This window comes from Triticum aestivum, chromosome 2A (assembly GCF_018294505.1).
Source record: "Triticum aestivum cultivar Chinese Spring chromosome 2A, IWGSC CS RefSeq v2.1, whole genome shotgun sequence".
Classification (NCBI taxonomy): domain Eukaryota; kingdom Viridiplantae; phylum Streptophyta; class Magnoliopsida; order Poales; family Poaceae; genus Triticum; species Triticum aestivum.
This window is the reverse complement of record NC_057797.1, coordinates 775,877,051-775,883,879: the sequence shown is the minus strand read 5'-3', so window position 1 is coordinate 775,883,879 and position 6,829 is coordinate 775,877,051.

The following is a 6,829-nucleotide window of genomic DNA, read 5'->3' as shown; positions in this document are numbered from 1 at the left end:
TCCGCTGAGCAAAACACGAGATTTTGGTCCGGAGCGGTACTACCGCTTAGGAGCCGCGGTAGTACTGCTCTGGTGCGGTACTACCGCTCAGGAGCCGCGGTAGTACCGCTCTGGAGCGGTAGTAAAAAATTACATCCGCTCTAGTCGCGGTAGTACCGCTGCAGCCTTTACCAAAACAACCACAACTTTTGCATCCGGACTCCGAATTCGACGAAACCAAGTTTGTTGGAAAGCTAGCGACAAGGGCCAACACAATCTTGATAGAAATATCAAGAATAAGCAAATGAGAAAAGGCCCAAAAGAAAATGGTGAGAACCCTTCCTCGGATAAGACCGGTAAAACCTCCAACACCGAAAACATCATAGAAGACGTATGCAAACTCCGTTTTCGATGAACTCAAGCTTGTCATCAAGATGACCAAAAGCTCCAAATCTCACAAGGAGAAGAACCAAACAAGAACCAATAAAGATGATGCAAGGATGCAATGGTTTGAGCTCTCTACGAACGATACGATCAAGCAACTCATCGAGAGCCCCCTTTGATAGTACGGCAATCGATCCTATAAATCGGTCTCCCACAACTACCATGAGACCGGTAAAATAGAAAACCTATCAAGGGCAAACCTTTGCCTTGCACAAAATCCACTTGAGCTAGATGATGACGATCTACTCCTCCTCAAGATGGACCACCTTTCTTGATTGCGTTGGCTCGATGAAGACTAGTTGATTGCTCCCCCATACTCCACTATGGATGAGCCACTCTTCCGCTCATCTTCACAAGTCCATTGTCACCACAATGGACGGCAAGCTTCAAGCACTTGATCTCTTCGTGATACATCACTTGAACTTGCACACCTAACCTAACCCCACAAAGAACTCTCACGAAGACCATGGGTTAGCACACAAAGCGTAATGGACAATGCTTACCACACCATGGGATCACTTGATCCCTCGGTACATCTTGTGCGCTTTGTGTGTTGAATCTTTCCAACTCTCTTCATTTGGATGATGTCTTGAAGGTGGACATGAATGATCACACAATCTTATTCTTCAAGACATGCTTGCAATAAGCTCAACACTCACATGACCAATCTTTGGATAATTCCTTAATAACACCTTGGTCAACTCATAAACTCCTTGAAACCAACACATGGACTTCAAGAAAAGCCTATGGACAAAACCTTCAGATATAACTCAAGGCAACCATTAGTCCATAGAGATTGCCATCAATTACCAAAACCAAACATGGGGGCACCGCATGTTCTTTCAATCTCCCCCATTTTGGTAATTGATGACAATCACTTTCAAGAGAGTTTATACAAGGAGTTATGCATCACCATGCAATGCAACAACCAATGATGCATGAGAATGGGATGCAAATGCTTAGGAACCAAAACCAAAGCAAGGAGAAAACTCAGAAGAATTCTCCACAAAACTCTCTGAAACTCCTCCCCCATTGGCATCGATTGCCAAAATGGGTGAAAAGCTTAGAAGGCCAATATAAAGAGTGTTCCTCCATAAATTGTGTATCTCTCAAAAATAGAGTGGAATGCAATACACATATCCAATGGTAAATACTTGGAGGAAGACAAACTATATTGAGGCCCAAAGATTGCAAAAGAGTGATATGCCACAAAGACATAACAAAGAGAGAAACAAGCAATCGAGCAATCAAAAGATACCAATTGAAGCAAGCAATCAAATGATATCAATTGAACCAACTAGACCAAAGATCCTATGAGCCACATGAATGAAGGATATTATGATATGAGCAAAGGAGTGTTCTAAATAAGCTAGAGAAGCTCCCCATGATTTGTGCACACATAAGAATATTTGTATTTGGATACAAAGTGCACAAAATAGGATCATAGCTCCCCCAAAATCAATAGAAACTTACATCCAGTGCAAGTGAGCATATAGGAAACAAAGCCTAGCGCTTGCAACAAGCACATGGTTGAGCAACAAGTAAAAGAGGCAACTTAAGAATAGGCTCAACCAAAATGATGTGTGTGAGTCATGGCGAAGCACTTGAGAAGACTAAAAATAGGATGAGCATTAAGCATCAACATAGTCTTGAAAGAATGAGGCACACGGTGCAAGGCCTATCATTCCCACACACAACTAGCAAATGGGTTCACAAGCTTACTAATACGCATATAAAGAACCTGTGCTTGTGACAACCCGTGGTGAAGATAGAAGATGAAAGCCTCATCAAGACGAGGGATACCAATTAAGATGGCAAAAGCCTCGTAAAGACAAGCATGAGGAAAATAATCTTCACCACACAAGAGTGCATCAAGAAGCTACAATAGAGGACACACACTCAAGGCAAAAGCTTTCACGGCGCCACCAAAGAAATAACATAAGAAAGACAAGGTGGACGTGAAAGAAAGGATATCAACTAGAGATGTAAGTTCTCTCAAGTGTATAGGGTTCTAGGTAGACGAAATCATGATGATATATATCTACAAAGAAGGATGTACACCCGAAATAGTTACAGCACGAAGGAACAAGATATCCAAAAGGAAGTCATACATATACCAATAAGATATTTGCCTGGAAGCATAGCACATGGCTAGATATGGTCTTATTGTATATAAATGAATTCCTACCGCACGAACATCAAAGACATCACAACTAGCAACAAGAGATCATCGTTGGGATGCTTTGAGAAGGGAAACAAGTATCACAAGATATGAAATGAATATCATGCCAAGATGCAACCTACACAAGGTTGAATACAAGAAGGGAAAGCATGAATAGATACTTGTTACCGGGATATCATTGGAAGGATGTAGTAGATACCAATTGAAGGTAGATAGTAGTTCATTGATCATCCTAGCTTGACTCCGATATGCACATGGTGACAACACCTTCCTTGTGAGTGAGCCAAGCATCCAATGCATCTCCAAATGTTCCTAGAAGAACAACACAAACTAAACGGTACCCAAACTCATCGGGACCAAATAGTTAGAAACACCAATACATAGGACAAACTCCACAAAAATATGTGCATATAGATATGAAAATGAATTTCATGCACATCTCATCCAAATTGAGACTAGGTGGAGTTTTCCCTATATATTGAGTCAAAGAAAGAAAGCATGCCAAATGAAATACATGAAGTAAACATGCATGCTCAAGACTTACAAAACCCGAAACCAAAAGACAAAGAAATGCCAAGTGAAAAGGATACCAAATGGAGAAATCATCACTTGAAAGATATCATTAAAGATATATCAAGGAATGAGATATCCATTGATACACACTAAACAAAAGATGTCAAACTCCCAAAGAGAGGATGGTTCCAAACAAACCAAGCTCTCAGCAAAGTTTCATGATGGCACAAAGTACCAAAAAGAAATGGCTCGCCTTCCACCAAAACACACTTGATAAGGATCACAAGAAGAGTGTTCTGAAGAAAATAGAATAGCTCCCCCCACGAGTTGTGCATTATATAGGATTTGTATTTGAATACAAAATGCACAAGATGGGATCACCGCTTTCACTATATCTAGAAAACACTAGACAAGAACAAGAAATAAACAAGATCCACAAGTGGTATGGAAGACAACGGGAGTTGACACAAACCTTGGCAAGAGAAAAGGCAAATAAAACATAAGCCAATGTAAAGATGATCAACAAATTCTACCACACATAAGTGACTACCAATTGTCAAAAGACAAGAAGTATTTGGAAATAATTCCCGGTGGTAGATAACAAGGACATCCAACATCATCTTCACAACAAACACAAGCAAATTGCAACTTGTAGAGCTAACATGCCACCTAGGAACAAGAGAATCTACAATATCAATTCTAGGTGACAATATCTCAAATGTACACATTTTCTAGGCTTGTAATATGCACTTAGCATATTACTCCCCCATAATGTGATACCAATAAGAACTTAACAAGAGGCAATAAGAGGAACAAACAAGAGATAATTAATGGACTATTTAGAATTTGAATTTCTCATGAGAGATATACCACCTAGCGACTAGATAGTCTTGAAATATCAATACTAGATGGTATTACTCATGTGCACACATTTACAGGATTGTGAGGTGCACAAAGCACACCACTCCCCCATTATGGATATTCCATTAATCTCTCACAAGAGCCAACTAAGAAATAAACAAGATGCACTAAGGCTCAACGAACACCACACAAGTACATGATGTGCAAACAAACATACACAAAGGCAATTTGGAGACACATCATATACAAACACATGCAAGGAACAAAACCAAAACATGAAAAGGGGCAAGTAACTTTCAATGTAAACAATTTAAGTACAAGTTACCGCAAGGAGGCACATTGGATATAAGATAGAAACTTGACAACCCAATTGACTTGGCTTGAGACAACAAGAAAGATGAAGTCCCCTTAATTCTTCATAATGTAGCCAAGTCTCCAATGCCCTCCAACAACACCTATTGATCAAGTTTGAGCTTGTTGGTCCCCAACCAAGTTGGGTCCTAAGAGGTTAGTCACAATAGGCTTGGCAACCCAAATGGTTCTTTTCTTGACACCACTTTGAGTACCAACAAACTTGGCAAACACATTGCCAACCTTATCCTTCCCAAGAGCATAGATATCATCAATAATAATTGGGTTGGATAAGTTACCACTAGTGCATGAAGAAGCGAGGTGACCTTTCTCACGACATAAGTAGCAACGTCTACTCTTCATTTTCTTCTCACTTGATTTCTCAACAAGAGAGGCATTAACTTGAGTCTTCTTGGGAAGTGTCCTTTCTTCAACTTGAGGTTGAGCATGAGATTGAACTTGTGGCCTCTTCCCTTGTTGCTTGTTACCAATGGCATTCTTCTTCAATGGGCAATATCTAACATGATGCCCTTCAATTTTGCACTTGAAGCAAATAATCTTGGCCGAATTCTTGACTTGTTTTTGGCCCTTCTTCTTGTTGCTCTTGGACTTCTTCTTCTTCTTATTGGAGTTGAATCCGAGTCCACCTTTGTCATTGGGGGATTTTTGCACACTCAAGATATTGTTGAGTGTGGATTTCCCTTCATGACTCTTTTCCAAGTCTTTCTTCAAAGAAGTGACTTGGGCCTTGAGCTCTTTGATTTCCTCTACATGGTTAGTCTCAACACAAGTACTAGAGGAAGTATAAGCTTCATCGTTAGAGCAACAAGGCAAGGAAAGCAATTCATCACAAGATGTACCAACATTGTGAGTAGATGAATTACAAGGACTAGCACATGGCAATATAGTATTTTGACTAGAAGTGGTGCTAGTATCAACATGAGGCTCACTAGATGTTACCTTAGCAATCATGGCCTCATGAGCTATCTTTAGCACATTATGGGATACTAGAAGATCGTCATGAGAGCTTGAGAGCTTTTCATGGATTTCTTCCAATTTCCCATAATTGCTAGATAGCAACTCAAGTTGAGCCCGTAGCTCAACATTCTCCTTCAAAATGGATGCTTCACAAGTAATAGAATTAGTAGCACAAGCATCATCATTAACAACAAGAGGAGAAGGCAACTTGGCAAGCTCTTTTAAATAAGAAGCTTCAAGTTGAGCATGAGACTCGGTGAGTTTGATGAGCTCACCCTTGATGACCCTTGAGCCATTTTCGAGGTGCTCAAAATCCTCAAGGAGTCTAGCATGAGCAACTTCAAGCTTAGCATTTTTAGTTTCAAAAACATTGGCCACCTCAAGAGCTCTATCAGTAGATTCCTTCACTCTAGACAATTCTAGAGCAAAAGTCTCCTCAAGAGATTCCTTGGTGGTTTGTTCAAGTTCAAGAGCTTGAGAGAGGTCCGCAATCTCATCAGCGTAATCACGCCCATGACCTTCCATTTTATCAATGGTGACCTCATGCTCCTCAAGACGAGATTCCAACTCATCAATATATTTCTTGCTCTCAATAGCAATGGACATAATTTCCATGAAGTTGGAACGAGCAATTTTATTTTTATGAAGAGCTTTAAAAACCATTTCCCCCTTAATTTTTAAGGAGGCAACATTATCATTCTCTTCATCATTATCCTCATCATCATTAGCATCAACATCATCATCAAGAGACATATTGGGGTACAAAGTAGGAGATACCTTTGACGCCTTAGCCATAAGGCAAAACGCAATAGATGATGATGTAGGATCCCTTGAGGCACCATTAAACACCACATCTTGTTCCATGGAGTGTTCGGTTTCCACTACATTGTTAGCACAACAATTCGAGGAAATAGATGCATTTTTATCATGGCAACAAGACATAGCAAGCATATCATCATGAGATTTAGTCAAGCAATTTCTACATGATATGCAAGGACTATCAACACAAGCATGTGAAACATTTGGAGTGCTCGAAGTGTTAAAGCCCAAAGAAGGAGCATTGCAATAATATAGTGATGAAGGATCATCCACAATAAGCATACTATCATCATTGCAATGACCAACACTACTCACCATGTCATTACCTTGTGGCAAACCACATGTAGGTGAAGTAGAAGAAGTTGAGAAGACTATACGACCGGAGGTGGAGGGAGAACAATCATCCCCACAAATCTTGGACACACCATATTTATCTTGAAGCTTCGTCCACAACTCATGAGCATCTCGGAACGGCATGAGTTGAAATATAACTACATTGCTCAAAGCATCGAAAAGCACATTAGAAGCTTGAGCATTGAGATAAGAGTTTTTCTCATCCTCTAAAGATAATCTTTGGGGATCCTTTGGAGGAGAAAAACCCATATCTACAATTCGCTCTAAATTTGGGTCCATGACCCTAAAGAGATTAAGCATGCGAATTACCCAAACATCAAAATTTGTGCCATCGAAACTAAGAGTGTC